At 35.9% G+C, this 13,513-nt stretch overlaps 1 long non-coding RNA gene across 1 annotated transcript in view; it reads right to left on the bottom strand.

Moving 5' to 3' along the window:
• LOC144838616 (uncharacterized) overlaps positions 1–13,513 on the bottom strand; it is a 311,214-nt gene that overhangs the window by 269,450 nt on the left and 28,251 nt on the right. The gene's annotated exons all lie outside the window — the stretch shown is intronic.

The following is a 13,513-nucleotide window of genomic DNA, read 5'->3' as shown; positions in this document are numbered from 1 at the left end:
ACCCATCAAACATTTGCTTGATCTAATATTAAAAGATTTGTATGGAATCATTTCATGTCTGGATAAGCTTTAACTTTACCGTTAAATATCTTAACGCGTAGTGTACGCGTATATGTGAAGCTCTGTCTACACGATCAAAATAGCTTGACAAAAAAGTCTATCACTAAGTTTGATAGTATAGACAACACTATCAAACTTTATTTACAAAATGTGATGTGTCCATATATGGACATGATGATGTCATATCTACCATATTTAAGCATATCGTACACGTATAAATAGTGCGTGTACATTCCACGTCGACACAAGTGTTATCCTTGTCGTGTAACTGTAAATTGGTATTGACTCTTGTTATTAGAAGTTTCTCATCTTAACATGGATGCATTAATTATTCCTTTCAAAAAAGCCAACTTTGTGATAAATTCAATATTACATTCTAGGCTTTACACGCCAGAAACATAACGGCGCGTCTTCCGTTCCGTAAAACGGAACAATGTGAATGGAGCTCTAGTCACCGATATCAAGGAAACTTTATCTAGTCCTCTTTACTTTAAGTTTATATAACCAGAACAATGCCTTGACTCGACACGCGATATGTTGATTTTACAATATTTAAAATTCCTCGGGCTAATTTTTGAGCCGTTTATTGTCTTCATGCGCTTTATCAGCAAAAGTAAACAGCACAACACAATAGACGTAGTCGGTTGAATATCGGTTATTGTAATTTTTTTTTATTCAATTCTATCGGTTGACGTCAATTTAAATCTAGAACGTTCTACATCATTAAGCAAATTCATCGTTCTGATTTATGAGTTTATTCTTCAACAAACAAACAAAAAAATGATAAAGCTAACTAGTGTTAAGTTTTACACGCGAATATGTCGTCGGTAAGGACCAGAGAAGGTCTCTTTCCATACACACTGTTATGGGTCAACGTCCTATATTGTCATTGGAATTGGAATGGGTGGCATATGTACTTTTGTACCGGACGTCTTTCTGTTTCTTAAACCTATATATTGAGAGTTATACTAGGCCTACCATTACTAGCCCTTCGACACCAGTGACGTAACGCAGAGGCCTGAAGCCCATGTCTTAGGAACCCTAAGTTGCCTGGCCAATGCTGAAGGCTTCGGGCGTTTTTAGCCCTTTTTGCCATATTTCAATACTGGGAACTGCTCGAGGCCCCCTAGGTTTAGCAAGTGAGCGCTCATAGCCGTTACGCCACTGTTTGAGACACTCTAAACTTAGTTTAATCTTGGGTCTCATATGGAGGCAACGCATGACGTAGGTGCGACGCGCAAGTGAGTTGATCATCACAAGTCACAATTCAGACGACCAATCGCGTCGTGAGTAGGAACTTTCGGCATTCGTAATCGTCTTAACGTACAAAGGAGCAACAATTAAAATACAAAATTCTCAATCTTGCCAAAAGTGTGCCAAATTGTCATTTCGGACAAATAGTGTTGTCGTTGAATAAAAGACTTCCGTATTACGAAACGGAAGATGTTTTGTTAATTATAATGGAAAATCTCCCCCCCCCCCCCCCCACCCAAAAAAAATGAATGTCGGAGCCTTCTTCTCTTTTCGTTAAACCGAACAAGTGTGAATGCACCTTAATCCATGTTTTTCTAACTAGACGCAATATACACGCCCGTCAATAGGCAGTGATTCAAGATATCTATTTATCAAACTAAAAATTAATCTCTAATTAATAATTGAATGCCAATTGAAAGGTTAACAGGCGGAAAACATTGTTACGAGATTACCAGTATTATTGCATCCGGATACTACTCGCACCATTATACAAAAACAACAAATTTAACATTCGGTCGGACCTACGTAAATACGCCACTTCGTACGATTAATTCTCGAGTTGGTAAATTATGTTTTTGTAGGTATAATAATACGCGGTATAATATAAGGGGCCTACTTCTATTTGTCTTGTCTGCACAGATCAAGTAGGCCTACAAGTTATACCAGGGAATAGTAAAATTACATTAATGCTTGGTTCTCATTAGAGACGCAACACAGCGACGTAACGCAACGTAAGTGATTTGACCAATAACAAGCGATGGATTTATTGGACTGTCGCTTGTGATTGGTCAACTCGTTTGCGTTTCGCCTACGTCCTTGCGTTACGTCCTAGTGGGAACTAAGCTTAAGGGCAATTTACACAGAAGAGCGGTAACGGTAATAACAAATATAGAATCTATGTTATTCCTTATGACCATTTACACACGACGCGGAGCGGACGGGCGGTTTCCGCTCAGGATAAATACTGTAAAGGTTGTACGTGGGGGACAAAGTACGTGAGTTTTCGCTTACCGTTACCGCTTGTCTGTGTAAATTGGTCTTTACTCCTCCCTAGTTATACTGAATATATTGATGAAGGTAAATGAGTTTTGCTGCACAAACCCTTGTATACGAGTAATGCGTTGGGAGGGTGTTAAACGGTGAATCTATTAATATGTTTGGATTCAAAGAATGAATTGCTCCGGGGAAGATTACGGAATACGTGGTACAATATAAGTTGATCCTCCTTCACTTGAATCCAACAATCTTATGGACTTTATTTAGAAACGCCTCGTGTTTGTGTGATAATCTTTTGAATAATGATAGCTCATTGCAGGCAACAGTGCAAAACTTTACCAAGAATTCTAATAAGGTAATTACCAACAATAAGTGTTAGATTCATCCTGATTTGTTATTTTTGTCTGTTTTGTTGTCATATAAAATCGTAATCGTATTTTTGTAATCAATCAATCTCTTTTGTTCATCCAAATACACAAACAAAAAAGGAGTGAAACAAATAGATGTAAAGTGACCTCCAGGAAACCCCAATGCATGTGATAGGAGGCCTACACAAAATAGTTACATTAAGATAATCAGTAAATAAGTGAATAAATAAATAACTCGTATAGACGAATAGACAAAGACAGGGTCAATTACAGGAGATGCAGTCTTTTTCTCCTCGTATTGTAAAGTTACCAATTGTAGCTACACCTCATAAGCTGTGTGTTGCTGCCCATTCAATATTCGGTACGTGTAGGCCTAGACTATTTTATTGCGAAGACCAACCTCTATTCAAGAGACTCATTATTAATGGGAAACTTTGCTGTGTCATCCCGAAGGTTTCAACTTGGGGTTCTAATGTATTGCGTAATTAGAGGGCCATTATTGAAGCACAAATCACAATATGTCTCTTTATACCCCAAATTCCATCGTATACCAATGAAAATCGTTGACCTGAGGACGCGAACTTTATGGCTTTACCATAAGGGGTGTGACGTAGTCTTGAGTGTGATGACAATAAGCGCAATGCCAATGGACCATATTATTACAGTTGAACTGTTATACTGATCACCTCTGAAGTCAAGGACATACCTGATTTATAGAGTTGCTGATTTTATCGTTCCCTATTCATATTTATTTGGTTGGAAGGTCATGGAATATTACCAACAAAATGATACAACTGGGTTCAATAATTTCCTGAGCGTCAAAAACATGCTTGATAAACGTGTTATTAACCTGATCTTGAAATGGTTTTACACGCAAACCTTTGCAGTGGGAAAGCCACTTCGCGTTTTGACCGTTAAATCGTGTAAAATCGACTTACTTCCGCATTGACGATTTTGAAGCGCCACCTATCGTTGAAAACTGAAACCACGATTTTTCGTCGCCTAGCAAATAAGTGCTGTTTTATTTTAAGCTCTCATGAATATTTAAGAACCGCCCAACATTACCTATTATGGTAAAAGCATTTCCTAATAAGTATAATTGGATAACCAATCGGTTTCCTTTAAAGAAACCGAAGCTAATACAATACATTCGGCGACTGAAGTCGGGACTCGTGAAATTTATAAATGTGGTACGATTTGACTACTGTTTTGTTGTCCATTTTCTGAAAAGTCGGAGGTGCGTCCCAACAAATTAAAAAAATTATAATCGATTGTTTTATCAAGAATAATATTAGTTTAATCGAGTATGATATATTTCTATCCTGTTCAAAATTTGTTGGTGTAATCTCAGGCCTCGAAAGGTAGGTACATTTTCTAGCTGTGAGCGTGGTTCCGGCAACGCGAGACACGTGTGTCAGGGATAGGCGATAGCGAGACGTGTGTTGTACTGTGTTGATGCTGATTTTATAGTCGTTAAGTTGTACTGATTACGAGTATCATTGGTCCTGGCCGGCCTAGCCTGGTGATCTGATCCCCACCAAAAATACTTTTTTTTCAATCAGTATTAATATTATTATTTTATTTTTCATTTATTATTTGATTTATTAGGCTCAATAGATGCCTAGCTAGGCTACTAGTAGGCCTAGATTTATATAAATAATAATAGTAAATACTGTAATTTAAATAATATAATAAAATACAGCCCCCATTTTACTTTTTAGGCCATCATATAATAATTATATATACAACCAGACATTAACATTTTTATTTAATAATATTTTTTCTGACACTTTCAGGAATCGTTGATGATGCAGAGTTCTTCGTCTTTGTGACTTCAAATTGAGAGTGAAGTGGATAAAAAGATGACACCGGTACCTACCGACATTGTCATAGTTACCCAAACTATAATTTAATAATTTAAAACAAAATGTTGAATTACAAATACAAATATATGTATGTTGCAGAGGATTTAGATGAATTACAATACAAATGTTTTATGTTGAATGCAAACCTACTACACTATACTCTGTAAATTATGTTATTATTGTCATGTGGTAGACCTTAAAAATTAAATATTTATTGTATGTTAGGCCTATATTATATTTTATTAATACTGTATTACTATTAGTTTGTATTATACAGTACTAGTTTGTACATGTTTTTACAAAAAAAAATGAATAAATAATTTGTTATTCAATCTAATTGCTTGTTTGTTCATCAATAACAAAACAATTGTAAGCAAGTATATAACAGTTCTTGTTAGCCGCTTATTTCAGGTCATATTATTAATATTAGCTAGGCTCGACGCGCCCGATCACAACGTCACTAAGTGACTTTCCGCCCCTGGAACAATCGCTCGCTAAATAGGGCTAGGCCTCGGACTCGTATAAAAGCTATTATAATAGTTATGATAAATATTCCTCAAATAAAATGTATATTGTGATAAATAAACAAGTAATAATATACGTTGTATTGGAATGTATTTATTTATATGAATTCTTATACGCGGACAATTATAAACATCGCGTATATCGTTCGCTATAAATAAATTCATAAATACGATGACGATGTGTTTACAAAATGGCGGTTTCGCTAGTTTTCGATGGAACAAATAGAGGTACCTTTAGTTTGAATAGTCGGAGCTGCATCCCAACCACCGAATTTTGTATCTTAATATCGTATTCTGTAGATTATTAATTTTTCTAACAGGGATTTTAAATTCAGGACTGTTCAATTTTTCTAAATATTTTATTTTAACGATTTTCTAGGGTACAATTTCGGAAAATAGACATTGGTTGATTTTGCCGTTAAATTACAGATTATCGTTTTGTTCAAATACATTTAATTTTACATGACAATATATTAAAACCATTTATAAATTTATTTCACTAACAATATTTTTCCGATAATCAGCTAAATTTACAAATATTGTGTTTTTCCAACACCCTAAAATTTAGCAATTTTGAACTAAATTAGAAAAGTAGGGCGCCCTCTCCGAGTCGAAATTTGACACGATTTGTCGACTGGCTTTCCCACTGTTTGGACTTCTTAAACGCAACGTGTTGATGTATTTTCATCGCGTATTATATGGGAACCATGGCTTAATGTAGGCCTACGATATGTTACACAAACTAATTATTAAATAATATATTGTTTTCGGGGCTGGCGTGTGTCGGTTCCCTAGGCATGCACCGATGATGATCCAAAGTCATGATGGGCTGGGATCTAAATTCTAGTATTTCCTGGCTGATAAGAAGGGTTATAGCCTATTGTTCTTCTAATATAACACAACATCGTATAGGCCTACATTTTATGTTTTTTATCAAACGTTTAGAGGGGGACCTCTCTTATAATGTTTGTCGTATAATAAACTATATATCTACTTATGATATTACGAAGTCTATACGTCTGCTTAAATCATAAATACCATAGTCAATTATTATTTCTCGATTTGGAACAGGATTCGAACCAAAGTATCTGGTTTATACCCTACCGTGCGTTGTTGATGGATGTCAAACGACCTCAAATACTTATCAAACTTGAGATACCTTTGATGAGCCGACCGGGACCGACCAGACCAAATAATGCATTTATATAATAGTAACTGGACTTTAACCAGTCCTTAACGAGTGAGTACATGTACTTAAGATTACAACAAGTGGTTCATGATAAAACAGTCGATAACATTACATTTTATTGTGTTTTTGATATGTGTTTACGTCATCATAGACGTCAAACTTTTTATCTTGTATATTTGTGTTACTAATTTCATAACTCTATGCTATTTATTGCTAGTGTAAATGTTGTTCTGGTATTTTAAGATTGTACTCAAAGAACAATGTACAACAGGTCATCAGCTGATTTGTATGAGTGACATCGGCATGTTTAGTCTGGTCAACCCCTATCCGATGAGAACCAAAACGAGGCTTATAATAATTGATCAGCCATTGAATTGTGATTGGTCAACGTTCGTTGTGCGTACGTCCTTGCGTCGCGCACCGCTGATATCAAGAGATAGTGGTAATTACCTAACAATGGAATTCCATGTGTTTTACCGTACCCACCTACGTACTTCTACACTTTGGCTCGAATGTTAGTGGATTTACAATAGGATGGGGTGGAAATTTCCGAACAACGAATGGAGGGTAAATGTGAAATGCCACAACGATTTGAAAATTAAAGAACAATGATTTGTATGAGTGACACCGAGATGTCTGTAGTCTGGTCAACCCCTACCCAATGAGAACCAAAACGAGGCTTATAATAATTGATCAGCCATTGAATTGTGATTGGTCAAATTATACGTTCGTTGTGCGTACGTCCTTGCGTCGCGCAACGCTGATATAAGACAGTGGAACCGTAATTACGCAGCCATAATATCGGCAAGGTTCGAGGCTCACTTGCTCCATGGTTCTGGTGGAAGAACAAGTCTTCTCGGATAAGGACTAGGCCTATAAACCATAGATCCAGTGTACACATCTAGCCCATGAGCGCTTTAAAGAACCTAGTACATCTTTCGAGACGAGTAGGGGGTCACACAGCCATTGATCATAACTGGTCTTGAAGAGTATACACATAAATAACAAATTTTTAAAAAAAAATAGTGGTAATTAACCATGGAATTCCATGTATTTTACCCACCTACGTACCACTACATTTTCACTCGAATGTTAGTGGGGGTGGATTACAATAGGATGGCCCGATGGGGTGGAACTTTCCGAACCAAGAATGGAGGGTGAATGTGAAATGCCACAACGATTTGCTGTTTGAAACTTAATTAAAGAAGCCCCACTTACTCAACCTTGAGTGTCAGGGGCATGGATGACTAGACAATAGCAACATGTTTTTCGAGTTATCGTCGAATTTCGGTCATTCTTGCGTAATGTAAATATTTAATGTTATATCTTGGGGTGGGTCGAACTTAAGTTTTTCTGACTTATATGACACCCCCACCCCCACGTGTCTGAACTACTTTTCATTGTATTTATATGCAAATTTATTTATTAACAAACAAACATTACGTTTAACAATATGTCGTCATCGTGTATATCATTATGTATGTTATAATATTGTGGAAATAAGTTGAAATTGAAATATACACGTTATAATGCGTATCATACTATTGTTTCTTTCTTATCAAATGGTTATTTTTTCAACTTCAAAATAAATGATTTCTTAGTATATTACACATGCATACTGACACTGAGGCCTACTTGAATGATCAATAATCATAAAATGTATATATAAAGTTCGTAGGCTTTATATTAATATGTATAAAATATATTGAATTTAATAATATAATCGATGGTGAAGGCGTTTGTTTACTTTACAACAATCTGGTTCAAACGTACCCCGTATTACCGATTTGTTAAATCCAAAAACAATTCGGGCCTACACTAATGTTCTCTATAATTCCAGGAAAAATGGAAATAACAGCGCTCAACTCTAACCCAACGGGGGATCCATTATTTAATGACAGCCACGTTCTTCAACTTTTACCCACTACGGGGGCTTCACCTAGAATCACTGATCCCAGGCTTCGATTGACTAATGATACGTTCTTGTGATTACTTTATCTATATTAATTAATAATCATTAATTTTACATAAATGTTTTCTATATTCCTATACTGCAAATAGTTTGATTATGCTTTACAGCATGTAGCAAAACAAATACTGTAATGTAATTATGATGAATTCGATTAGATAAATGTAAAAATCATAATGAATGAAAAAATGTTAATGTTGAAATAAAAGTGGGAAACCTACAAAAGACAAGAACAAAATCAATAATGTTTATAGTTAGTACTGAAAACAGGAAAATAAACACTGCAATATTGAATTTTTATTTAGTGTAGGCCTACGTTAGTATGCAAATATGGTGTAAACATAAAAGGAGGGTGCACTAGCATTATGAAGAGTGTAATAGGCCTTATATGAAATAAGGTACCGTTAGCTGTGTTAATGGCCTAAATATATGGGACTAGGCCGTAATATGAAATATAGGGGTGAGATAGGCAGGCCTAATATGGAAGTAGGCCTATGTGAAATATAGGGGTGAGATAGGCAGGCCTAATATGGAAGTAGGCCTATGTGAAATATAGGGGAAAGTGTAATATAACATGAAGTATAAAGCAGATAATATGAGAGTGAAGATACAGAAATGGATTGATTGATTTATTGATTGATTGATTGATTGATTGATTGATTGATTTATTGATTGATTTATTGATTGATCAATGAAATCATGTAGGCTAGATGCATAATGAATAGATAGCTAACACTCCAATTCTGAACGCAGTCAGTCAGTACTGAGTCTCCATTCATCAATATTTATCAAACCAATACGATCAATTATAAACCAATACAGTTATTGATTTACAAATCTATAACAAGGAAATACTAATAAGATGGACCGCCGATAATTAGGGTCTCCTTTCTCTTCCCCCATCCACTTTTCCTCCCCAAAAAGTATGTATTAAACAACACAATAAATATAAATGAAATCGGTATCGGAATTCTTTGAAGTTTGTAAGCCTAACCCACATGTTATTAGCAAAAACTAACGCTGTCAATGTCAGCATCAATAATACAGACATCCTTCTAAAATCTGGGTGAGATGAGGAAAACCCGGATGTACTACTCAGTACTCAGTGTGTTTTCCTGGCAACATTACAACATCCTACTTGTTGAATGCTGACTGATTTGTGTCACGTGGTAGTGTTATTGGTAGACCTGGAATAGTTCATGGTAACGAATCCCGCGTCCGGTATATTCAGTCGCACAGTTGGGAATTTAAAAAGAAGATTCGGGGAAGAAAAAATGGCGATTTATTTAACAATGACTTACCGAATTGCCTACCTGCGGAACCCTCCTAAAGTCGTTTTGGTCCATCCATGAGATTAATATTACTTTAATTCTAACTCTCTCCTACATTATTACTCCATCGTCTATCTGTTTACGCTCCCTGGATTTGAGGCCTCTAATTTGCATGGGTTATAATTAATATAGATAAAGGTGGGCTTTTTCTACCGGCTTAAAGCCTTCTATATCCTTCGCATTATTGTATATATAGGCTAACTACCCCATAACATTTCAATCTCATTTGGGAAACCCCCAGGAAATCTGTTTGATTTGATTTTTGCCGGTCAGCGCACATCCTTCGCAACCATCCTTTCGTCATTTCCAGTCCCTTAGTAAGCCCCCCACCATTTGCTAGTAAGTTCAATTGTTGCTTTTTGTGTTACTAACGTTTCACCTTGAATGCACTCATGTACTTCCGAAACACTGATAATTGACCCTGTCATGCCCCCACTACGTCATTACCTGCCCGACAGTTAAAATGACTCGTCATAGCCAGCCTGTAGTCTTCTCATGCACTTTCGTTATTATTTAACATGTTTTATGGGGATGGATGGATGGATGCCAAAAACTACCATTGACCAATACAACCGCAACCTCCGTCTTGTCATTTCCAACCCCCTATACGACTTGGGATATCCCAATACATTTAGCTTTGTTGTTACGTCATTACCTGTCTACAGGTCTAGGTCAGTCAGTGTGTCATACTAGGACTTTTGCCAGTGTGCCTAATTTTGCATACTGTATAACAAGGCTGTGAACTCATTGATTAAATTTCCTTTCAAAAGTGGATCAAACGCACAGTAAACAACTAAAGCTCTGTCTACACTATCAAACTTTATGTGATGTGCCCATATATGGACATGATGATGTCACATCACTGCCATATTTGGGAATATCAATACCATATTTGGGCTCACCACAGTTTTTTTTGTCAAACGAGTTTTAAAGCGTAGACAGAGGTTAGATAGGCTTCCAAAAGAAGCCAATTATTGTTTACTGACGATAGAATTTTAATATCACAACATTTACATTTATTAAAAACTTTGACAAATGTAGTAGAGAAGTTTCTCTTGGTATTTATATATAATTTGTAGCATTGTTTGTTACAGTTTTATAGATATTAATTTCTAAGCATATAATAGGTATTGGTCTACTGAAATGACTGAGATATCTTTGTGACTTACTCACGATTAGTTAGAACTTAAAATAATTATTAATCACACTTCAACTCTACTTTACAAACAGTTGCACTTCTCTCAAATCTTGAGTTCTTTGCATTTGAATACATTACTAAACTAAACGTTCCTTCAGGACATTGTTTTCTATTATGCTTTTTGTAAACAATTCCCGATTATTAATTCTATAAAAATCAGCAAGTATTATGACATGCGTTTAGCGTCTTTAAGGCATTATACGTCTGATTACGTCATCGAAATTCATTGTTCTTTTCCCGCGAGATTGTCTCTAGGCTACCGAGTCAGTTTCCCTCTAATTCATGACGATAGTGAAACAGTTCTCTGACATCAATGTCATCATTTACATATGCGCCTTATTTTTATTCTATTTACATGTACAGTATACTTTGATATAATAATTCTTTACTACTTTTGCGTGTTTTGTATAGAGGGCGCGCATCCACAATTAATGTCGATCAGCACAGCAGTTTGGAGGCGTATCACTAATACTTATCAATTTAAAAGAAAGTACGTTTAACTAACAATTAAATCATTTGTTGTTTGTTTACTCCTAGAAATGATTCAAATACCGTGAAGGAAGGAGACATGTTGAGATTTTAACGTGTGTATGTATTGTACAAAATAAAATGGAACCAATGGAACCAAATAGTGGTGCTGCGGCGGCCGCGACGATGATAACTTGGATGGAGTAGGCCTAATGCTTTTGCAACAGCAGTACAAACCAATCGGTAGTGCATTAAACAATAACAAAATAATTATAATTAAAATACAATACCAAAATTAATAAAAGCAGAAGTGAGTGACCAAGCGGTTAAGACAGTGGAACGTAATACCTTGCCATATTAACATTGGCAAGGGTTCAAGCATCACTCGCTCCCCGGTTCTGGTGGTAGAACGAGTCTTCTCGGAAGGGGTTACCCCGGTGTACTAGTTTACACACAGCCTAACGACCTTTGATGTTAAAACGAATGTTTATTTTTTAAATAACGAAAAAACAAGGGAATCGTAAGGAATCGTCCTGTTATCCATCTAGATGGGATAAGTTATCTCTACTACAACAAGAAATGTTGGATATAAGCCTGGTTGAGACTAATTAAACTTTATCGAACTTTATTATCTGCACAAATTCTGAAACGTAGAAAAAAAAAATAAACATACCATATTCACAGATGTCTCCATCGTTTCATGTAGCAAATTGTGGAGTCTAGGACCTTGCATCCCTCAAAGTTGCCGTGTCCGACATATTCGTATTCCAACATCATTATCATCAGGAAGGATTATCTTTTGCCCATGGTGTCAGCTTGGTGTCCAGTGCAGTACCATCTCCCTCAAATTTCCAGTTCACATCAACGTCCCTTCTCAAACCAGCTTGACGTGATAGTCCAATCCCGAACTTTGTTCCGCTACAACTCGATTTATTAAGACGATCCACAACAAACTGCATCTCATCAGACGTGGTGATGCACATGAGATAACCACCAGATGCCTTGCAGATGTCTTTGAGATCCTGCCATGTCTCTGTAGACGACGAATCGGTGAAACGATTTACTTTGTACATTGATGATTTGTACTGGAAATATGAACATTCTGTAGGCCTAAAAATGAATCCAGAAGAAATATTAGAGGAAACGAATTATCATTTTTTTTTAAAGAAACTAACAGTCTTTCTATCAACATTTAAGCAGCAAAATAATATATTTTACCATTCTCTTCTCCTTTAATAATACTCATTTGCGACGTGAACAAAAGTAAACAGATAAACATTTTCATCAAATTGATACCGTAAAAGATGATGACAAACCATCAGACAGCAGGCCAATGTCAAATGACCGCGAAAACTATTTTTATAGCTCCTTAATTGCTTCATTCCAAATGTTATAATAAATGGAAAAACGTACACACAACAAATAATTTGACCAATCACGGCAGTGTTCCACCCTCCTGTGTTTTTGTGGTTTGTCTTTTCTCGTTGTTAATCATATGTAATTTGACCGTGAGGCCACGAGACTAGATATCTTCGTTATATGAGATTTTATATTTTTCTTTTAATAAAAAAGATTACCCACCTACAAAATGAATCATCCGAATTATCTGCTTGTTACGTAAATTAAACTTTTAAAAATTAAAAATTTATAAAATAGAGGGGGTATTTTCACTTTGTAGATCATACGTAATACCTCGATGACCTGTACGCGATTATGACCGTTGGAGGAGACAAATCTTCCACCTATATTCTTCCTAGTAATGCATTTATTTCAATTCAATTCAATTCATTTATTTTCCAGAAGACATATAATAGTATACAATCAAAAATACAAACACTAAAGAACTGACACCAGTCTGGCGGATTGTGGAAAAGTGACAAAGTCACTATGTGAGTACTCTCCTTCTGGTGCAGACAAAAACAACAAGTTAACAGCAAATGACATTAAATAAGGCAGGGAAAAACTTAGAGGAACCAAAAAGGCATAAATCAGTCACTTCAATCGGGAGGGTATCCCACAACCTTGGAAAAGAAATAAAAGTAGAGTGGAAAAATGCATTGGTACGAGAACCCATATGCCTAAAACTAATTTATAATTCTACGAGAAACTGAGGTGGGCAACAATGCACCATCAACCAGAAAATCAACGTAGAGACACTTAATTACAAATTTAACTTGGAAAATTGGAGTCTATTTAACGACCTTTGGTGTTAAAACGAATGGAGGGCGCGCCAAACTGTCATTTATTCGGAAATAAAGATATCTAGTCTTAGTTTTAAGAAGATATCTTAG

Source organism: Antedon bifida, chromosome 3 (assembly GCF_963402885.1).
Source record: "Antedon bifida chromosome 3, ecAntBifi1.1, whole genome shotgun sequence".
Classification (NCBI taxonomy): Eukaryota; Metazoa; Echinodermata; class Crinoidea; order Comatulida; family Antedonidae; genus Antedon; species Antedon bifida.
This window is presented reverse-complemented; position numbering and strand designations above follow the sequence as displayed.